We start from the raw sequence: 23,698 nt of genomic DNA on the forward strand, positions 1-23,698 counted from the left end.
GCACCACGATGGAGGATGTGGATCTTTTGGGAAAAGCAACAGCAGTCACAAAGCAAAGAGCAAGAAATAGGGAATGTTCTGAAATGGAGATTCAGCCAGCTGGTTTCAACCAGATGGTTTGTCGAGAAAATAGTAAAATAGGGGATTAGAAAAGTAGGTAGAAGCTAGCCTGCAAGCTTTAAAATGGTAGAAAGAGTTTTCCTTTGGTTTGCTTTGCTTTTAGTAAGCTGTTGGAGGCATTTGAGCAGGATGAATGTATGATTCAGAGAGTGTGTTAGGAAGGTAACCTGAATGTGTCCTGCAAAATGAACCCCAATGGGAAGAGCTCCACCAGCCCACAAACTACCTGAGCACTAGCTTGCTCCCCTTTTTATCCTCCAGCACCTAGCACAGTGCCTACAGCACATAGTAGGTGCTGAAATATGCACCAAAGGAATTAATGAGTAAATGGAAGATGAACTTTCTAAATAGCTCACATGAGGATAATAAATGCATGAACTAGACTGGGCTCTGTAGGAAGAAAAAAGCAGTGGTTGATTGCAGAAAATACTGGGAAGAACAAATCAATAGTATTTTCTTAGACCTGAGCGACAAAGGAGAGAGAGCAAACAACTGTCAAGTTTCCAGTTTGGGAATGTCATGTCCCACAATGTTTTTGTCCCACAAAAACCAGGGAGGTCTGGAGGAAGAGTTTGCTGGAAAATGTGGTGCTACAAAGAGGATTGTTTGATACTGAGTTTGGGATCAAGCCAGATATCTAGATGAACATTCCCTGTGGTCTTGAGAGTTCTTTGCACAGAAGTCTTGTAGTCATTTCGAACATGCACACAGATTCTGTGGCTGCATAGTAGCATCCTTTGCCAAGTTAGTGAGATGCAAGTTTGATAGGAAGTCCTCAAGGACAAACAATGTTGAAGCAGAGATAAGTGTAATACATAACTGGTTTCTAATTCATTCTGGCAATTTCTCAGGGGAATAAAGCAAAGAATTCTCTGGGGTGACTCACACATTCGACTGTGCTTTCCTTTTAAACACCCACCTCAATTGCCATCTTGTTCCTAACATTCACTATGAAACTTTGGTGCTTAACGCTGTTCAGAGGGTTCTGTTGGCCACAGAGTCATGTATGCAGCCTGCTCTCATTTGGCCTTGGCCTGGTGTTGCTTGGCTAATTCCATCATGACTGGAGTTTTATCTTTTCTGGGTTCTTGCCTGAAGCTCTGGCAGCTGACAGCGTTCAGTTGAGAAAGTTCGATCCAAGTTCAACTTTCACGATGCAAGAGTTTCTCTCCTTAATATCATGGTGAATTGAAACCCAAAAGGAGTGCAACATTTTAGCTGTTTCTTTTGTAACCTAACTATAGTATTGCCTAAATATTATAAATTAAGCTTTCCTATAGAAGAGCAGAGATTAGTTTGGGAATGCTTTGGGCAAACTTTAGGTATACAGTTAAGGGAAATCGATCACAAAAGAGGCCCCCTGGTAGCTTACAGCCCAGTGGTTGTTGAACCTTGTAGATTCAATGCGTGTCCATTCAGACATTGTACAGGGATGCTTATGCAGGTGAAAACACTGTGCTCCTGTTGTAGCTAGGAAGTGGTCCCCCCTTATCTGTGGTTTCACTTTCCATGGTTTCAGGTACTCACAGCCAGTCACATCCAGAAGCAGATGATCTTCCTTTTGACATACGGTCAGAAGGTCACTAGTAGCCCCACGCTGTCACAACGCCTACATCATTCGCGTCACCTCATCTCATCATATAGGTATTTTATCATCTCGCATCATCACAAACAAGTAAGGGTGAGTACAGCGCAGATGTCATTCATTTACCTTTCATTATGGTATCTTGTTATAGTTGTTCTATTTTATTGTTAGCTATTGTTGTTCATCTCTGATGCCTGATTTATGAATTAAACTTTATCGTAGAAAAAAACACAGCGTATGTAGGGTTCAGTACTGTTCAAGGTTCAAGGCTTCAGGCATCCACTGAGGGTCTTGTAATGTGTCTCCCGTGGGTAAGGGGAGACAGCTGCATTATGTTAGAATCGGGAAGTGAGGCCGCACCAAAGAACCATGGTCTGGAGCACAAGAAGAAGTCAGAGAGGTCGCCATGATTTCTCAGCCCAGTGACTACAAAGGGCCCTTACATATTTCTCTGTTCTCTCTTCCTCTCTGCCTCTGGCTGGCTTCTGTCCCTTCTCTGATATACGTGTGTAGTGTAGTTGACTTTTAGAAAGTAGAAGGAAGCAAAAAGAGCTTTAGAAGGACCAAGGATAAGGAAATGGTTACTCTCACTCAATACAAAAATTCTCCAAAAATAAATGTTTTCCCTTAAAAAGTTACTCTCTGTGAAACAATAGTCCTATTCTAATACAAAAATCGCCCAAAATCGCAAAGTAATCTGTACAAGAATTGTGAAAATATCCTTGTGTTATGTGAATGTTCTGCCCCCACTATACACCCCAGCCTGTTACTTTTTTGTATGTTGAATGATAGAACTTTAGAACTAAATGGAGCTTATTTTGTGTCATCTCCTTGTTTTTACAAGTGACCAGACTGAGTGTCAGAGAGTCAAAAGGACGTCCTCATGACAACACAATTTGGGCTCGCTGGACAAGCCAGTACTTGCTTGCTATGGAGGGAGTCCAGCAATCATTTCAAGCTTGTTTGGGGGGCCACAGACCTAGAAACCCCTTCAACTGCTGCTTTCTGGCTGTCTGTACCTCACCCCACCCCCCAACACTTCTCTGGTAACTTCCAGATCCCTGGCCCTGGGGACAAAAGCTTCATTTTCAGTATCTGTTTATACCGTGTTATATCATGTTGTACAACAGTGCCTCTCCAATTGTCCTGTGCCTGTAAATCGCCAGAGGGTTTTGCTTCAATGCATATTCTGATGCAGTTGGTCCATAGTGGGACGTGACCTTCTGCATTTCCAAAGCTCTAAGGATTCCGGTCCTTGGACCACTTGGTGAGTGGTCACTTACCAACTTCTGATCCATGCCTTCAGGACTTGATGCTCTTATTCATATTATTCTACCTTATCTGTGGTTGGCTTGTCACTATTTACTTTTTAAGAAGCAAACAGTACAACAGTACTACAAGTACCATATCATGGTAAGTAGTACAAAGCACTTTGGAAACTAGCACTGCAGGAGGAATTTCTTTCCAGACTCCGAGTAACTATAAAACCACTGTAGAAGCCTGTGGATTGAAAAGAACTAAATAAAGGCAGTGTTCTATTATCAAGCCCGTATGAGTTTAAGATACAATATCAATCAAGATCTGACTTTCAATTCTGAGTTTATGACAAGTAGCTATCATTGCAGGAGAGACCAGAAGTTTGGCCATGAGAAAGTTTTTATTTTGCAAATATGAAGTCTTATTTATGTCAAGTAATTGAGTTCCCAAGATATTATTCTCATTCTGTACAGTGACTGTAGACCATATAAGTCTAGGTAGTATGACAGTGTGAATAGATATATTCATATTCACATTCAGGAATCAGCTTCAACACCGTCGTCAATTCACGGGCTGTGGAGCTGATTTCTGGAAACTGACATTTATTGACTGTGCAGATGTTAAAATCGTCTTTGTTTTATTTATTCCATATGAAGCTGCAAAGTATTATAGGAGCAGTATTGCTTCCCTCTTTCTACCTCGATTCCTATTCATCCTGTCCCTGTTACTGAAGTAAACTGAGGTGTCTCGGATAGCAATCTCATTTGGAATGACTCAAGAGGGATAGAGAGGGAGACAGGTAACACTGAATATTCAGAATTCAATAATGGAAAATAATCATGTTAGTGGAAAGCCAGCTGTTTTTCATTTTCTAATAGGCATGTGATGTTGATGAAAAACAGCATTCGAGTAAAGTTTACCAAGAAGAATCGGTTTGATTCAGGGTCTTATACTATTTTGCAGAATAGGAAATGTTATTTAGCTTTAACAAAAAGCTAAGCAGTACAGCCAGTCCAAAGACCCAAATGCCAAAGGATCATCTTTAAATTTGAAGAATGGAAAATGCAAGTGTCTTCTATTTAAGGCATCGCATGATAATTCTTTCAGAGAATATGCCTGTGTTTTCTATGTCCTTCAAATTTCATTTGAATGAATACTTTATGGGTTTGCCTGACACTTCGGGATATGTTAAAAAAAGCATCGCAAACATACCAGGCAGCTTAGGTTTAGAAGATTCTCAATTTGAAATTTTTTTTTTTAGCATTCTGCTGTTTTCCTACTGGGAAAAAAAAAATGGAGTTTTGCAACAATTCAGTTACTTTTCTGTGTCTCCCCAGTAAGTTTGTAAGTTCAGTGGGTTTCCCCCAAAGCTAATCCTGAGTCAAAGACTGGAGTCAAAGGACATGAGGGAGTGCGGAAGTGATGGAGGAAGAGAGGACAGTCCATGAACAGATGCTCATGAGGGTTACTTCTTGGACCACAGGGCCCCAAGCACAGGGGACACCTGTGGGACACTGTCCCACTGAGGGGTAAGCCAGATGGGGTATTTTCCACAATGGCCTGTCCGTCAGTGGTTGATGGCACCCTGGGAGCATTCCTTCTTGGGCACTTCACCTTCCCCAGTCTCAAGCCAAGCATTCCAAAGGCCAGAAAAAAGGCTCTTTCACTCCCTCAAAGACCAAAAGAGGCAGGAATTCACAGGCTTCTAGGGAAGGATCTGCAGGACACCCTCAGGGCAAATGAGGAGCATTAAAGCAGGTTTGGACAGTACCTGTCTCATCAGCGTGTCACCATTCCGTTCCCAGCACTTGTCCTAGTGCCTGGAACCTGGCAGTAAATATTTATTCAGTGAGTGAAGGAAATAAGGAAGGGGAGGAGGAGAGGGAAAAAAATGCGTGACAGGTAGAATTGGAAAAACTGGCATTGACCACACGTTAGCCAACAATATGGATACATGGAAGACTAGAGAGCGCCTTTTTTTAATTTATTAATATGAAATTTATTGTCAAATTGGTTTCCATACAACACCCAGTGCTCATCCCAACAGATGCCCTCCTCAATGCCCATCACCCACTTTCCCCTCCCTCCCACCCCCCATCAACCCTCAGTTTAGCGCTTTTTTAAATGGTACTTTACTTCTGACTTAGGTCCCCAAGCTAATATCTAAATTTTATGCCTGTCAGATTTATTATGCATGTGGAAACGGGCAAAGGAAAGATAGGGTAAGCACGAGAGCAGAGAGCTCTGGGTATCAACCACCTCAACTCTAAGGGACCCGCACTAGGGGACTTACACTTTGGACATCCACAGTTACCCTGTATCCACTTAATTTTTAAAGAGATGGTCACCTCGGATTATTTAGTATATATGAATTTCCAACATTCCACTCAGTTCCTAGTTATTAGCGAATCTTCAAAGAGCTAGCTGTGTGGATTATCCGTGCTAAGTCCCAGATCAGAAAACAGGGAAAAGACTAGCTTCTTGGTTGTAGGGAGAAGCGTTGGGACAGCACATGACCAGCATCCAGACAAAAATGAAAAAATCACTTTGGTTACCGGAAGTTTGCAGAGAGCAAGTTCAGTACAACACAAGTGGGTTTCTTTACATTCTACTGACATTTTTGAATGAAGAGTCCAACACTCAGTAAATCACACAGATGTTTCAAATACATGACACCAAGCATAAGAATATCTAGAAACAGCGTGTAATGCTTGCATTTCTTATTCTAAGAGCTCTCATTATGTGAGTAGGTAATTACCACTGGAGAGTGTTTCTCTTTAACCAGACATGAATATGAGTGTGTTTATATGTGTGTGTGGTATGCAGGTACGTTGGGAGGAAGATTTGAGGGAGGGGTTCCTTCCAAAAATAAGTGTGTGGGTTTTTTTTTCAATGTTTATTAATTTTTGAGACACATACACACACACACACACACACACACACACACACACACACACACACACACAGCTGTCAGGGAGGGGCAGAGAGAGAGGGAGACACAGAATCCAAAGTAGGCTCCAGGCTCTGAGCTGTCAGGACAGAGCCTGACCTGGGACTTGAACCCACAAACTGTGAGATCATGACCTAAGCCGAAGTCGGATGCTCAACCGACTGAGCCACCCCGGCGCCCCATCATATGTAGCTTTTGAAGCCCTCATGATTGTACCTCGATTCAGTGAATGTGTGAAAACATTCAAAGGGCCATTTCGCTAGCATACAACCTTCTCTCACTATGACAGCTGAATTAACTTCATAACTTATAGTCCACATGTGCTCTTTTGTCCCTTTTTCTGGGGCGATGAGTGATGTTGTTGCAGACAAATCACAGCAGAGGAAAAAGGCACACATTGAGAAAGCAACATCAAACATGCAGACTTTGACGGTACTAGCAAAGGGTTAATAAGTTAGAAATATGTAGTCCTTGCCAGAAACAGAAACACAAGCAAAAAGAGTTGGGCAATGATTGCTTCTTTTTTGTCTTTCCTGAGTAGTGGAGAAATGTGCCACGGAGACACTGGGGCCCACATAGACCCGGAGTACTGAAGTGCTTTCATGCCCCCAGGCCTGCTGCACTCTCTCTCTCTCTCTCTGGGCCTCCCAAGGCCCTGGAATTGGGTGGCAAGCCAGTTACAGAGTGCTGTGGGAATTCAGCCCATAAACACTTGCTTTCTTCTCCAGGACTCCTAGCTCCTGACAATTTCCTTACACTGATTTATTGATTTAATTTTTGGTTGGCAATGGTGGTAGTTGTAAAGTAAATTTACCCCAGAAAAAAAAAGAATATTTTGGGAATTCATTAATGCTAACTCTGAACGTGGATGCTAGACTCACTTTCCATCCACCCAAACAGCTACATAAAACAAGCAAGTGACACCAAGCAAGTGACAACTAATTATCTCCTCCATTTATTCTGTTGGGATGATGGGAATTCAATGTTATACTCTTCTTAATAGTTAACCTTGGAAATCAAAAGTCAAATGACCTTCACTAGCACTGCATTTGTCACCCTGTTTGAATTTCAGCAAATGTATTTCTCTATCTTCCTTTTGACTTAGGGTTCAGAAAAATAAAAATCTTGGATGTATTTCTTCCCTACTCTGAATCCTGTTTATGTGTAACAAATTACCCCCAAAGCTTAGCAGCTTTAAGCAACAGACATGTGTATCTCAGTTTCTGTGGGTCAGGAATCTGGGCATGGCTTACCTGAGGGCTTGTGTTTCAAGATCTGTCACAGAGCTGCAAGTGAGAGTTTTCTTGGCAGGGGTATGATCTCATAGGAAAACTCAGCTGGGGAAAGACCCACTTTTAAGCTCATTTACATGGTTGTTGGAAGGATCCAGTTCCTTGTAGGCTATTAGAATGAAGCTCCACTTCCTGGTTTTCTGTTGACCGGAACCTCCCCCACTTTCCTGCTATGTGGGCCTCTCCATAGGTAATGTGGCTTCCAAGGTAGTGAGATATGAGGTATGGCCAATGAGATGGAAGCCACAGTCTTTTTTATAACCTAATCTCATCAGAGACATGCTATCACTGTTACTGTGTTCCCTTCATTATAAAAGAGTCACAAGATCCAACCCATACTCAAAAGAGGGATTATCCAAGGGCACAAATACCAGATGGTGAGGATCACTGGGGGCCATTATAGAGGTTGCTTACACAAATATGATTCCAAATCGCAATCTGATGGAGAGTTATTTTTTGCTGGAGTTGAAATGTTGTGTTCTAAGACCAACTCAATTGTTTGTGGTGATGTGGATTAATACCTTGATGGTGAAGAAGAAAGAAATCATAGGGCCAAGAAAAACGTGATCATTATTTCTTTGGTAATTGAAAACCATCTCACCATGGCTAAGAAGGAACCAGAGTTGAAGCTGAGAGTAGACTCAGAGTGGGACTCTATGTCTGCTCTAGGGTTTGATGAGACAGGTATCCCTGTCAAAGGATGCCCTGTGAGGGGCAGAACCCCCACCTGGCACTGAAGAAAGAGTTGGTTGAGCCCTGAAAGGAGCAGGATCTAGGATCAGGGATCTAGATAGAGGGCAGGAGCAGAAACTTAAGTGTGTACCTCTTACTAGAATGAACAGATTCTGATAGGGAAAAACAGGGTATCTGCTATAAGACTGGATTTGGAAAGATCAGGATGCTTGGCTAGAGCCCTAGGCAAAACACTGTTCTCAAAAATCTAGTTCCGTCACTTACCCCAGATGACTCCTGAACGGGTTGACTCTGTAACTTGACCAGCTAAGGGTGGGCTAGCGATGGCCCAAAAGGGAGTGCTCTGTGTACGCAAGAGTGAGAAAGTCCAGACTGTACTCACTATGAAGGGATGGAGTCAGTATGTCTTGGGCACATATTACCCTGGAATCCTGTTCGAGTACTGGATCTGCCTAGGTGTGTGACCTTGAGCCTCTTTAGGCACTTAGCCTCATTGGGTTTAGGTAGTTGATCTGCAAAATGAGTGCTTTGTCCCTACTGTCACCAACAGAACCTTACAGAGTTTGCCAGTGTCTCAGGTGCAGCTAAATCCAATCCCATGTATAGACACTTCAGTGCATATGTTGTTGAGCTTCTTGGAAGTATTTGATACCATTGGCCATTTCCTTCTTCTTGAAACACTTCTTCCCTCAGTGTGGGTGTATATATAATTTCAGGTGTCATTAGCAAATAGATGACCTTTGAATCTCGGGAGCGTATTTGGCCTGGGGAAGGTATCTTGTGTGTGAAGGGCAGAGAGCATAGACTAGCACCTCAGTAATTACATGCACTAAGGAACAGGGGGATAGGGGTATCTAGCACAGGTATTGACTTACGAGGTAAGAAGGCAGCCATATTGGAGTGGATTTAGAAGGGAGTTGGAAATGAGCAAGTCTGGAAAATTCATTTAAGAAGCTCAGCATCAAGGAGGACAAGCGAGATGCAGTGGTCGCTGGTGGGAAATGATGGACTTTGAGGTAGGATGTCTCTCAAAGATGGGAGAGATGTGCACATGTCTAAATGCATGGAAGGAAAAAGAGAGGATGGGGAGAAGGGGGTGCAGTCCTTGAGAAGACTGTATGGCAAGAGGGTATGGCAAGGATTAGCCAAAGAGAAGAGAGCCAACCCTTCCATTTAAACAGGATGGGGGCACCTGGATGGCCCAGTTGGTTGAGCGTCCAACTTTGGCCTAGGTCATGATCTCATGGTTCATGAGTTCAAGCCCCACATGGGCTCCCTGCTGTCAGCGGAGCCCACTTCAGATCCTCTGTCCCCCTCTCTCTCTCCCCCTCCCCCGATCGCATTCTCTCCCTCCCTCTCAAAAAAAAAAAAAAAATCTAAACAGGATGGAAGAAAGAAAAGGTACTTGTGGCTTCAGATCAATCTGTGGGACTAGTGGCATCAGTGGGTCCCCCAGACATTCCATCCAAGAGTAGACTGGAACAGTACTAAGCCAGTGGCCCAGGAGCAGAGGATGCTGTTGATGAGCATGACACAGAGACGCAGGGCAGGAAGGACAAGGTTAGAGGTAGTGGGTGGAGACAATTCACTCCATTTCCCCCCCTTCCTGTCTTGGCCACCTGCACTTGGGCAGCGGGACGAGGAGGTGTGTGCAGCAGTACAGATAAGAGGACGGAGAAGAGTTTCCAACGTGGCCAGGAAGGGAGCGGTGCAAGCTGAGAGGCTGGGAGGGCTCCGTGGAGGAGGTGAGATGCAGCCCGGGCCTGGGAAGGATGGTCAAGACTTAGGTACTCAGGGGAGGGAGCAAAGCAGGTCACAGACGCTCAGAACCTGCTCCCTGCCAGACCCTGGCACGTGTTCCCCAGTCTTACCTCGGCCTCTTGCCACGCGGGCTCGCAGTAGCTGGGCTCGCCAGGACGGTTCTGACATTGGCAGTCTCTGTGCCAGCTGCCAAAACGGGGTCGGGGAGCCCGGGAACGGCGTTCGGGTTCGTGGGAGGTGCTGAGAGCCGGGGGGGGGGGGGCGCCCCGTGCGGATGAGTGGCAAGTGGGGAGCATGGCAGCCCCTGGCACCGAACCCCCCGGGGCTATTTCTGCCCCTGACGTCCAGGAAGAGGTGGCGCAAGGGCCCGCGGCCCGTATGGGCAGCTGTTCTCGGACGGAAGCCCAGGAAGGTGGCCCTTAACAATGTTGACAAATTTCTGACGGGGCCGTTTCAGCATGTTAATGTGCTTGCTCAAACAATACGTCTCCATCTTGCGCTCTTTCCCCCTGCTGGTGCGATGGAGAAAACCATAGCGACCGAAAGTGCAGGATTTATACAAATGGCGTGGCAGGGGGTGGGGGTAGGAGCAGGGGGCCCCCTCTGGGAGGAATTTACCTTTTAGAACGAGAGGGGGAACAGGTGCTCTGGAAATGGCTTGTAACTGCATGAGGGCGGGGGTGGCGTCCCTGAAGGGAAAGGTTACTTAGATTAACAACACTCCGCTGCAAGTGTTGACATCCTGGCTCAGTCACTAAAACAGGTGGCTGTCGTTATGGCCGCTCACTCATGATGGGAAGATAATACCGGCTGCGAGAGATTTATGTAGACCCCAGAAAGATGAAATTGCACATCAAGGAGGAAACAAGGCATAAAGAGGGCCAACTGGGGGATCTTCTCTCCCCACAGGACCGCACGCGGTGCTCGGCAATGCTGTGGCATGTGTCCCCTATGAGAGGGTTATGTTACCTACCCCACTTTCATCTTTCATTCGGGTTGATTCAGGTATCATTTGGGGAAGATTTTTTCCTCTTTGGATGTTTTTCTTCTGTTGAAGAGAGTATTAAGCACAAAAATGTACTGTGCGTGGCAGAACTTACTCCTCTCCTTTTCTTACAAATAACGTTGGCTGCCCCGTAGACCATCGGGAACGGAGAGTTGTCTACAAATAATGATGAGGTCATGAAGACATTCCCATGCCGTGTGGGGTGACTGATGGGCACAGGCGCCCTATGCTTCTTTTCTTAAAAAGATTAAGTCTTAGGGGCACCTGGGTGGCTCAGTCGGGTAAGCATCCAACTCTTGATTTCGGCTCAGGTCACGATCTCACAGTTCATGAGTTCGAGCCCCACATCGGGCTCTTTGCTGACAGTGCAGAGCCTGCTTGGGATTCTGTCCCTCCCTCTCTCTCTGCCCCTCTGCCGCTTGCTCTCTCTCTCTCTCCCCACCAAAAAACATAAAAGATGAAGTTAAAAAAAAAAAGACAAAGTCTAAAAAACATTGTATTTAGTAAACATTGACATGATGCTAATGATTGCCAGGCGCCGTTCGAAGCGTCTTATACATATTAATTCATTAATACTCATAACAACGCTTCTGAGGATTGTTATATTATCTCCATTTAGAGATGAAGCATATGGAGGTTAAGTGACTCATGTAAGGTCACACAACTTGTAAGCTGTGGAGTTAGCGTTCCGGCCCAAGCAGACTAGCTCCGAAAGCTCCTAACCACTATGATATACTGACTACACTTCACACGCTTTCTTATTTTCACTTTTAGGGGGCATTTAAACTACTTGTTTGCCCCATCTTAGGCATCTCCTGTATGATGAGAACACGTTTCTTTTTTTTTTTTTTTTTAATATTTATTATTTTTTAGAGAGAGAGAGAGGGAGAGGAAGGGGCAGAGAGAGAGGGAGACACAGAATCCGAAGCAGGCTCCAGGCTCTGAGCTGTCAGCACAGAGCTTGATGAGGGCCTTGAACTCACAAACCATGAGATCATGACCTGAGCCGAATTCTGACGCTCAACCGCCTGGACCACCCAGGCTCCCCGAGAACACATTTCTAAATCTCAGCCTGTTGGACGTTGTATCAAAGGTCAGTAACTTATCAGAATCATACCTGAGCTTGAGCGGACAGTTGTGTTGTCCATTTCACGGGGCGTCTTTAAAATGTGCCGCACATGTCCCAGTCAGACCTTCAGGGCCCTGTTCTGCTAGCTGTGTATACAGTCGGGGGAGGTAAGGTAACCTTTTAAATCCATTAGAAGTGCACACGCTCTCTCAAACATCAAAGATCAGCACAAAGTTTCAGATATGCTTACACACCTCCTATAGCGAGCCCCTTTTCTACTGCACAAAACCCTACTTTTGGATGCACTGTGGGAAGGATCTGTCTTTGGAGATCCTGAGCACATTTTTCCTGGAGATTTAGAGCTGATTGGGCACAGATGGGAAGCAGGGTAATTTACCCTTTTCCTCTCCTCCCTCTTCACCATTTGACACAAGACATGAACAGCTCTTTTGCCTTACAAGGCCCAGCCAGATTGCCAAGTAATTACCTTGATTTATGAGGGCAGGAGTAGACGGGAGCGTGAAACATAATTGTTAACTGAGGATGGTCAGATTACCACTCCCGTAATGTGTAAATTATTTCATGTTGTGTTAAATACCTAACGAGCATATTGAAGAGGGGAATGGTATCTTATTACCTTGGTGTCCTCAATGCCTGGCTTTCAGTGTTTGTGGAGTAAAGAAGTTAATGAATAAGTGAGCACCTAGGTGCCTGGGATCGATACTCTGGTACCTAGCACCTAGGTATCTAGCATCTAGAGTACTCCCTGATAGACACTCGCAGACATTCAATAATGCCTTCAACTTTCTGCTTCCAAGGTCATGAAGAGTGTAATAGGACAAAAGTCCTCATCTGTACCACAAATGCATAAGACAACTATGTCATTTTAGAAGAGGGAGAAAATGCTTCCAATTTGGGAGAATAAGAAGGTCTTCATGAAGAGGGAATGAGGGAAAGCTGCAAGAAGGCAGGTGTGGCTCCAAGAACATGAGGCAGGAATGTGCAGGATACGACAGAAGACTCACAAGTCACAAGCCGTGCAGGGTCAGTTACGTCGAGGGAATAATGAAGCTGGAGACAGAGTTGGACGTATCTGGGGATTGTGGACCGCCACACTGGGGCACACCCACACCGGGAAGTGAGGAACAGCTGGGGATTTTGCAGCAAGGGTCACAGCTTGCCTTTGGCAAGGTTGAGCTCACAGGAGTTTGTAGTGAGGGATGGGTCTGGGAGAAGAGCAACCAGTTGGGCAGCTCTGGAAATCATCCAGAGGGAGGGAAATGTCATCCAAGGGAAGGACGTTGGCATGGCAGTGGGAATGGAAAGAGAAGAAGTCTCAGAGGATAATTTATAGGAAGCACCATCATTTGGACGAGAGCCAAAAACCAAGGTGGATTGAGGTCCAACTACAAATCTGGCCTCCTGGTCTGGTGGTCAGGAAATAGGGGCATCCGGAGGCTGTGGGATAGGAAATAGGGAATCGTAGATGTGCTGGTGGAAGTTAGAAGTGTGTGGGCCGGGGTGTGGAGTTCAGGGCTCTCCTCCACAGAAGTAACAGTTGAAGAAAGAAGGAATCAGAGCCCTGAGGGGAAAGTGAGATGAGGTGAGCGAGAACAGCTTGTACCCAAGTCAATAAGAATGTCAGTCAGTGATATCTGGTGAGCACAAGGCAGCCAAGAACAGAAGTTCGTGTTTCCTCCGGTGTCCAGAATCTCCCAACCTTGCCCGCAGGTCGGCGGGTCTTTGTGAACAGTGCAGTCAACTGGCCCTGCACAGCCCGGGGACATGGGGCTTCACCGTGAGCTTAGGGGGGCCCTCAAGGCCTGCTGACCCCTTCTGTCCCTTGACCACCGCCCCCCCCCCGGCAGTGTTGTGTTGTTGGAGGTCAACAAGCCTCTGACTGGTTTCCAAGATTCTACCCCAGAAATCCCTAGTGTATTCCCAGCCCAGCAGCAAGAACTTTAATATGAACGTCAGACCGTGCCACGTGTCCCCTCAGACTCTCCAGACTGAAAGCCGCAGGCCTCACCTGCGTTTCTGAGCCGCCCTCTGCAGCCTGACCAGGACGTTCAGCCTGGTCGCTGCTGGTCCCCGCCTTGGTCACACTGCTCAGGCTAGGCCTCTCTCCCTCTGGCCTTGAGGGCTTTGCGAGTGAACGATCTTCCCTCGGATAGACTCCTGTCTCCTCCTCAACTCTGTGCATGGTTTTGCTCAGTTATCACCTTTCCCGTGAGGCTTTCCATGATGTCCCTATTTCAAATCACTATTCTCAGCCCGACCCTGCCCCAGCATCCCTTCCGTTGTGTCCCCCCTTCCCCCTTGCAGTATAGAGATGACCGAGAGTGTGGACTGTGGGGCCACACTGCCCCCCTCCCCCGGTGAGAAGTTTCTTGGCTATTTGGTTTCCCAGTTGCAGGACGTTGGGTGGTGAAGTCACCCTCTCCAGGTCTCACTTCTCTCATCCATAAAATGGAGAGACAACAATGATAGGTCGTAGTGGAGGAAGAATAGGCTCACATGTGTAAAGTGCTTAGAACACCGCCTGACAAACAGAACTTCTCTGTAAAAGTTAGCAATTGGGGCGCCTGGGTGGCTCAGTCCATTAAGCGGTGGACTCTGGATTCGGCTCAGGTCATGATCTCACAGCTCGTGAGTTGGAGCCCTGTGTCGGGCTCTGTGCTGGCAGCCTGCTGGGGATTCTCTCTCTCCTTCACTCTTTCTGCCCCTCTTCTGCTCGTGCTCGCTCATGCTGTCTCTCCCTCTCTCTCACTCTCTCCCTCTCTCTCAAAATACATAAACATTAAAAAAAAAAAAAAAAAAGAGGCTCCAGAGAGACTCCCAGCCTCTTCCACCATGTGATGAGGTACCAGCTATGAGCCAATAAGAAGGCCTTTACGAGAACCTGACCTTGCGGGCGCCTTGATCTTGGACTTCCAGTCTCCAGAACTAAACTTCTTTTGTTTAAGTGCCACCGAGTCTGTGATGTTGTGTTATAGGCCCTGGAACAGAGTAAGACAGCATGTGAAGTCTCCCCTCCCAGAACTTGAGGATGCCCCATATGGATGTTCCCTCCTCTCATCCAGCCCCTCCCACTCCTTCCCTTCCCATAGTCTTTCTCTCTCCATTCATCTCCGTCCTACTCCCAAAGCCCCTGCATTTTCTGGAATATCCTATCAGTCCCTAAACCTTGCTGTGTCCTCATGTCTGCTTCCCAAGTGGGCTGTGTCTCCAAGAGGTCTCTCCCAAGCCTGATTTCACTGCCACGGACAAGAGAGAGGGGATGCTAAGTGCAGAGTGGGAGACAGGATGGCATGGACGGGGGTGACAGGAGGGGTGCTTAGGGTTGCAGACGGTTGTTTTCTCAATCCCACCTGGAAATTCAGACTCACACCGTAAAGACCTGTTTCTGGCTAAAACCCCTTACTTTGTCTACTAAGAGATTCACATTCTTCAGGTTGACAGAACTTTGACTTTTTTTTATGTTAAAAGAGTATTTGTCCCCTTTCTGATTCTGGGTTGCTTGAGGGGCTTTTCTGATTACAAAGGAGGAGCCATCATCCCTCACCTGGCCTCCCTCCTCCATTCTGAGATTATCCCCTGGGGTAGGGCTGGGTGGGTATCTGGCCACATTGGTTTGCAGTTTCCGTAGGCCTGTGCCTCCATCTTTACTGCGTGCCCTTGAACGGAGCAGGAAGCTTGAGCTGGGGAAAGACCGTGATCCTAAGGGTATTTCTGAGAGTGTTCTGTAGCTTTGGGTTGCTGGAGCCCCAGAGAAAATCACTCTGAGGGAACACGGAGGAAAGTGGTTGCAGTTGAGAGCACGTGGCCCACACAGCCCTTTAAGATGGTCGGTTTCTGTTCGTCCCCCCCCCCCCCCCCCCCCCCCCCCCCCGCCGCCGCAAACATTGGGTCTGAGCCAGTGGGGCCAGAGGCTTAAACCACTCAGGATCTCAGATGGGGAGGGGCGGGGGCAGGGTCCAGACAAAGGGCAAAGGAAAACTGCTCGATGTTCTTGTAAATAGTAGCAACCACAGGGGGAGATGGATATGGTCCTTAGTATTCTGTTGATTTTATTCTGGGGGTGGGGTACGGGGCATGCTTTAATCACGGCATGCTACCCGGGGACCGCCCTTCACAGGGAAGTGTGGAGGAATTGCCAGGATTTCACCAGGGACATGGGAACAGTGACTATTTCTAGGATTTCCCACGGCCGCCACCCTCTTTTGGAAACTGAATACCATTTACTTATTTATCAGTTTTTTGCATATAAAATTGCAACTGTTGTGATTAAGTTGCCTCGGGCCACAAGTATAAAACATACAAGTTCAGTTAAAGTCCTTGAGACAGAATGGCCTCAGCCATCAGCACGTGTTAAGAGATCGCCTGTTCAAGGCCTGTTACGAAGGTAGGTCACGCATGGCATCTGCCAAGCTAAAGCCTACACCAAACGGAAGTAGAACTTCCGTGAAAAACACCTCGTAAGTCACGTTTCAGGATGGTCAGACTTGAACTTTGTCGTATGGTACAAGGCAACAGTAATTTTCTAGAGATAGCATTGTGGTAACTTGTGCAAATAGCTCTTGTGCCATTGGTGACCCTCTCTATTTTGTGACCTACTATTTAGCTAGACCTTGAGTGTCTATAAAAGCCAGTTCCCAAAGCCATCAGGACACATTCTTCAAGCCCACCAGGAACTCGTCTGCAGCACCTCCTTCTTGTTTACCTCCAAATAGTGAAGCCCTGATTTTGGTAAGTTTCTGTTCAGTGAGTAGGCACCGGCCAGGAGAAGGGTGACTGGGTGGGTAGGCATGGCTCCATGCTGTTCAACTCCTCCGAGGACGCTGGTTTTTGAAGCTGAGAACTGGAGCATTCCTCAATTCCATGCCTTCTGTTCAGGCTTTCCAGTTCAACCAGTGTCTCTCCCCTCCAAAGCCAGCCCCTTTACCATTGGGCAAAGAGGAAAGAAGGCAGGTCACACTTTTCCGTTTAAATCACACTCTGGTCCCCCACGCGACACTGAGTCTTGCCTTTTTGGCCCGGCAGCCCAGATATAATGAAGTCACGGCCCAGCAACAGGCTGACACGAGAGAGGAAAGGCCCTCTACGCGAAGAGTCGTGTAGGTCTCCTCTCCAGATAGCCAAACACTCCTTCCGATGACAGATTCCCTCTCATTCTTCCACACCGTGAGCTTCTGGAGCTGCCCCACCAGCCACAGGGCAGCTCTCGCCCCACCGTCCACGGTGAGGAAGAGAGTGGAGGGGCAAATAGGGACAGGATGGCATCGAGCCAGGGCAACGCTCAGGGTCAAGTAGGGGTGGGGCTGCCCTGCGTCATGGGAGTGAAGGCCCCAGAGCTTCTGTGCAGGCCTCCAAGGAGAATATCTTTGGACATTTTCAAGTGTCGGGAAATTGCAACAGGGAATAACTATGCCAGAATTACTGTCTTAGTTGTACGTTCTGAAGGCAGATCCATGTCATAACAGACTCTTAATCCTTACACGTTGAAATTCGCACCTATCATGTACTTTTCTCATCATGGCTGTGCGATCCACACCAACTTAGAAAAGAGCCAAACTCCCATCTCCTTGAAAAACGGTACTGGACCAAACCCCAAAGAAAGCAGCTACAGTTGCACACAGCTTTGGAGTTGGAGACTCTGGAGATGGAGAAGGAAACCATTAACAGAGAAGGAAGACAGTGAGAGAGGAAGGAAGAGAGGAATTAGACTCAGGGGACGAATCTGGCAGGACATAAGCCCAGGGGAAGAGACATTTGCTGGGGTGTTCCAGAGTCTCTGGGTGATGTTCCTTTCTCTACATAAATATTCTTACATTTACCTGTATCTGTGTCTAGCTACGTCTATTTACTGATAAAGAAGTAGTGACTGTGAGAAGGTCCAGAAAAAAAGATTACAGTTATTTAAGTGGCTACTTTAAAGTGATTTTGATTCAGGTGCTTGTATGACATAATTACGGCCTATGGCTTTATGGGGAGAAGTATAGTTTAAAAAAAATCAAGCAAAGATGGAATGGGGAGGTAACACCCTGATTGCTGTTCACCGTTTGGTCCATGTGTCATTAATTCTCCTCCTCCTTCCTGGAATCAGGCATCCAGAATGATCTCTACATCTTTAAAGGGCTCAGGTTGGGTGGTAGTGAATGATGATACCACAGAAGAGCAGACTGGCGAGTTGGGTCAGATGTCTACATAATAGAAAAACAGTAATAAAAATGCCATCACCTACATATTGTAGGAAGATAAAATGCAATGCTCCTCACGGTTGAATGGTTAGGCTCATTCTGTCCTCAAGCCATAATCAATTGTGCATCATTAACAAGACACAAAATCTTTACTAATTAGCTTTTATGATTATATTGTTATTGCACTGAGGCATTTAAAGCATTGCAGATAAAGGAGATAGGATTGCCCACACACAAAAAAGAATCATTCAAAGGGGGACAATAATGCCATCTCCAGAAATTTTCACTTACTGTTCCCATCTGTAATTTTTAATTCAATTCACTGTGAAGATTAATATTTTTAGTAAATGAGTGACAACTGTTGAAAAGGAGGAGAAGAATATCAAATGTGTTTTCACACCAGGAAAATGGAAAGAAAGTCAGCTGTTGAAGTTTTCTAACAAGAAAGAATAACTGTTCATTTTCTCTTTGCTTGGAATTTTCAAGGTTGTTTTTTGGTTTTTGTTTTCTTACCGTACAGATAATTTCTTATAAATTGCTCTTCTCTAAATATGAGAACTATATTAGAACTTATATTAGAAGTGTGAAAACCATATAAATGACTTGAATTCAGTCAAGTGAACAACAGATACGTACCTTACACCGGCGTACATTTCAAATGGATCAAAGATTTCAATGCAGAATGTAAAACAATACATTTATTGGAGGAAACCGGAAGAGAATTCTCTGGTGACATCAGCACAGGGAAGCCTCTTTAAAACCATGATACAAAACCCAAAAGCCATAAGAGAAATAGTTGGTAAATTTAACTCCATAAAAAATTTCTACGTGGGCAGACGAACAAATACAGGAGGACGAATTAGCAATAAGCAAAGTCAAAAAACAAATGACAAGCTGCAAAAAAATATTTGCAATTCATATCACAGACCAAGGCCTGCCAAGTCAAATATGTAAAGAGCTGCTATAAATCAAAATGACATAGTCCAACAAACCAATGGAGAAACAGGCAAAGGATAGGAAGAATCATTGCCCAGGAAAGAGTATTCAGAGTGTCCTAAAACATGAAAATAGGCACAATTGTACTTGGAGGGCAAATTAAACCATGGGATACCACTTCCTGACCATTGGATGGCCAAAGACCAGAGAGCCTGACAAGAGCGTGTGTTCATGGGGGTGTGGGGAGCAGGCTCCCTCTCATTCCTGATGGGAGTTACAAACTGGTGCAAAATCTACGGAGGGTGGGTGGGGGATTTTTTAACAACATAACGAATGTACAAACCTTCTGATCTAGTGATTTCACTTCTAGGAATTTATCCTACAGATACATTTGTGTGAAAAGATTTATTTAAAAGTTAGTCATTGCTGCATTGTTTGTATGAGAAAATGCTAGAAAGCCCCCTAAATGCCCCTCGATGGGGCGACTGGTTAAATTATGAGACATCATTTCAGCGGAATACCATGTTTCTGTAGAATAAAAATGAGGATCTTCCGTGTGTAGGGATTGGGAAAAAATCCCCAAGATATATTGTTAAGTAAAAAGAAAAGAAAAGAAAAAAAAAAAACAGTGTGTAGCAAAGAGTACATAAATTTGTTTTGTTCAAAAGGGAGAACATGTAACATACAGATGTATTTGTTATCTAAAAAAGACAAATTATAATTCGTAGTTCTTAGAAGATTAACTGCCTGTTCCAAAGGCCCCAGATAGCCAGCTCTTCTGTTTCCTTTCCTTCTGTTTTGAGCAATCCACGTAAGGATAAGTGTACATTTTTTAAAGCATCCTGTACCGATTGCCTGCTGGAGCCTTCACAGATCTCTCTAAACCTCACGGCAACACTCAGTAAGTTGGTGCTATCTCCATTTACAGATGAGAAGACAGAGACTCACAGGAGATAAGTGATTAGCTCCAGGCCACGTGGCTGAGAAATTGCAAAGCTGGTGTTTGAACCCAAACCTGTCTGGGTCTAAGGTGTGTGCTTCTCATTCCCCCAAAGTTTGCCTTACCTGTCTCTGGGGGCCTGCTGTGAACTGATGCCATGGTAATCTTTGTCTCCAGCCTTGCATCAGGGTCCCCCCTGCACGGACTTGGCAGCTTCCGAAGCCCCCTCCCAGATCTACTGATCCGACCCCTCTGGAATAGAGCCTTTACCTATGGGTGTTTCAAAGCCCCCTGGATGAGCCTGATACGCAGAGAACCACTGTCACCCCATAATAGTAATGATGGCACACACTCAGTCCCTCACTTAATGGTGAGACGAGCACGTGACACAGGTACCATCCATAGCCCCGTGTCGTGGATGCGGAAACTCGGGCTCAGAGACAGAGGGAGGTTAGATGCTTCGCCAGGTCTCACAGCTGGTCCTGGGGTGCTGGCTGAGATTTAAGACCGAGTGGTCTGGTCCTGGGCTGTCATCCATTATGCGATATTCTTAGCCACGTATTGTGCTTATACACAGTAATATCAGTCACAGGACAACATGTGGGGATGTTGTCGTAGGGATGTGCTGGCGTTCATGGAGGCAGAGGTGAAAAAGACCACCAGGGTCCCCTCATGCTACTCAGGAGGAACCAGAAGCTCGGAGAGGCAGAGGAGGGCGAGACTTTAAATGCTCACCAGAGCTCCCGGCTTCCTGGCAGGCCCATCACTGCAAATCAAGTCGTCATTTGGAATTGTTCAGACGGAAGTTAGGAAAGATTGCGCTTGTTAGACAGAAATGGGAAAAGAAAGGGCAACTGAGAATCCATCTGCCCTGGCTTTTAAAGTGGTCTTATGTGGATGGATCAGTTTACAGGTATTTTTATAGCAACATCCTTCTTCCCTTTTTCCTCTGTGTTTGATGGGGAGCTTACCGAACATCGATACTGAGTTATTTTACTTTATTGCTGCCACAAAACTGCCCTTAATAAGAAGTGAAGGAAAGACAAATGAAAGCTTACGGTCTCTCCACTCTGTTTCTTCAAGAGAAGCCCATAATCAACGTTTTAGGATTTTAAGATTCTTTTTAGACAAACGGCTTTCCGTCGTGAATGGAAGCTATTCCAGGTGCTGTATTTACTTGTATATTCCTGTCCCTTTTTAGCAGCTCTTTTCCCATAGGGGCCAGCTGTCAAACGGGCACAGCCTTGGGAGTGGCCTAGAGTTGGATCGAATCCTCTTTCTGCCTCTCGGAAGCACTGTGACCTGGAGCAAGTGTCTCAGTTCCTCTGAACCTCCGTTGTTAACTTCTCTACCACCATGTTAACTGTTGGCTACCGTGCAGGGTGGGGGCAGGTGGTTCACTGAGCTATCATTTGTAAAAGCACCCTCCAGAGTGGCTCACGCATCGTAGATGCCCCTTAAATCTTAGATGCTTTTATAATATAACAGACTCTGCCTCCCTGTATCGTCAGTGGGCCATCCCAGGCCTGTTTTCTGGGCACTCAGGAGCACATGTAGAATCGTCCACAGGACAACCCTCAAACTATGTAAAAGCGGCCATCTTCTCTCCTGAATCCTGTCTTTGCTTCGGCACTCTGGAGTTCTTGACTTTTCCACGTGTGATAATTCGTAGTCTCTTTATCGTTTAACCAGTGTTCCCACTAACTCACTCAAACTGGTTTATGTATTTAGCTGTGACCTAAGGTACTGGTTAATTTATTGGAGGAAGCGTATTACTAGTAATGGTACATTAGCACTGTGATAGAATTAGCGTTCTTCTTGTGTGTATGTATCCTAAGGGAGTCATTCCGTCTCTGAAAGATTATCCCAGAATGCCTTTTGTTTGAATGTAAAAGGATGAATTGATTCACCTGTGAGGCAATGTGAGCTAAGGCTGTAAGAAACCACTGGAATCAACCAGGTTCTACTTTAAACAACTGTACAGGCATTTGCCTGATGGATTGTTGAATAGTCCCTCCTCCTTCCTTCCCTCTCTCTGTCTCCCTCTCTCTGTCTCTCTCTCTCTCTCTCTTCTGTCTCTCTCTCTTTCTCTCTCTCTCTCTCTCTTAGAAAGGAAGCAGACAGGTTAAGGTCAGTGGGAAGACGTTACACGAAAACCTCCTCTCTCCCTGCCTCATAGGCAAGTGGCTGATAACTGACACAGCTCTTCAGCTTTTCACTGGTCTCAACATTCTGACTCTTCAAAAGAGTTGGTAGCTGGTGGATAGGAACTGGTTTGGAGGCCAGAACAGAACCACATTGCTTTACTCACAAACTGACTAAGGTTTCTTTAGTGTCCTCATCTTCCTAATTGGGATCCTATCACCGACCCTATCTTCACGCCAGGCCACGACGATGTTCTACGAGACAATGTTAGAGCCGCTTCCGGTTGTTCGGGGAAAATCATTCTGTGAAGTCCTGTTAGTGTTGCTGTTTTCGTTGTCAGTTTCTGAGGAGTGTTGGGACTTGGGAATGTGTGTGAAGTGTTCCACAGGCTGGGGTGAAGTAGACAGATTGAATGTGAATGATTCCTTAGCAGCACGTAACTGAGCCTGGCGGAAAGCTATACTTCAGCAAAGAAGTGTTTAGACCAAAATAAGCATGTATCTGTCTCCTTGTCTGTCCATCTGTCTGGAGAGTAGGGTGTATAGAGGGAATTGAACAGGTTTCAACAAGAAAGAAAAACTTGTTCAAGCATGAGGGAGATGTTCCACTGAAATCTGTGCTTGGCTTCTTCCCAGAGATTGCGCTTCTCCTGGGCTTTGCGGCTGACTTCTCGTGGATCTATCCTCAGAAGTACTGTGTGTACCAATTCATCTGTTTCTAGAATGAACCGCATTTTAAAAGGGAAAGATAGAACAAACTGTGGAGCCAGGGAGATGCAAGTGAGAAGCCCAGCCATCTGCCTGAGATTCTGCAGGGCATGTGCCTGGAACGCAGAATGTCCTGGAAAAGCTGTGACTGAGGGCCTCTGCTTGGGAAAGCCGACTGTCCTGCCCTCCATTTTGAAGTGGGTTCTCATTGCTCTGCCTTTCAGATATGGTAGAAAACACACAAAGACTAGGGCCACATCATTGCCACTGTGTAGGTATGTACCACGCTTGGTTGGCATGTCACAAACTAGGCCAACACATTTTTGCAGTCCCAAGAAGTTCCAGATCCAGTGTAATACTGCCATGGACTGCATGGATGTGTCTCCCCAAATTCATATGTCGAAGGCCTCATCCCCAGTGTGATGGTATTATGAGTTGGAGCCTTTAGGGCACCTGGATGTCTTAGTTAAGCATCCGACTTCAGCTCAGGTCATGATCTCACGGTTCATGAGTTCGAGCCCTGGTCGGGCTCTGTGCTGACAGCTCAGAGCCTGAGCCTGCTTTGGATTCCATCTCTCTCTCTCTCTCTCTCTCTCTCTCTCTGCCCCTCCCCCACTCATGCTCTGTGTCTTTCTCTCAAAATATGAATAAACATTAATTTTTTTTTATATAAAAAGGAGTTGGGGCCTTTTAGACATGATTAGGTCATGAGAGTAAAGCCCCCATGAATAGAATTTGTGTCCTTATACGAAGAGATATGAGAGAGCTAATCTCTCTCAGCCATGTGAGGATGGAGCGAGAAGGCGGCCATCTGCAAACCAGGAAGAGGGCCCTCCCAAAGAACCTAAACCTCCTGGAAACTTCGTCTCAGACTTTCAGCCTCCAGAACCTTGAGAAATAAATGTTTGTCATTTAAGCCACCCAGTCCATGGTAGTTTTGTTATAGCAGCCCAGACTAAGACAAATACCTTTTGTTGCACTTTACAACTATGATCTTCTGCATATCAGTCATTGATGTGGGTACACTTTCATTATAA

The 23,698-nt window shown here is 45.8% G+C and overlaps 1 protein-coding gene and 1 long non-coding RNA gene across 6 annotated transcripts in view; one reads left to right on the forward strand and one right to left on the reverse strand.

The window, feature by feature from the left end:
- CELF2 (CUGBP Elav-like family member 2) overlaps positions 1-23,698 on the forward strand; it is an 836,861-nt gene that overhangs the window by 441,369 nt on the left and 371,794 nt on the right. The window lies entirely within an intron of this gene.
- On the reverse strand, positions 17,662-23,258 carry LOC123591395. Its single transcript, XR_006709299.1, has 2 exons — positions 18,570-23,258; positions 17,662-17,936 (listed from the first exon to the last, which is right to left on the reverse strand). It is a non-coding gene; the product is annotated as an uncharacterized LOC123591395 (long non-coding RNA).

The sequence above is a fragment of the Leopardus geoffroyi genome, chromosome B4 (assembly GCF_018350155.1).
Source record: "Leopardus geoffroyi isolate Oge1 chromosome B4, O.geoffroyi_Oge1_pat1.0, whole genome shotgun sequence".
NCBI lineage: Eukaryota > Metazoa > Chordata > Mammalia > Carnivora > Felidae > Leopardus > Leopardus geoffroyi.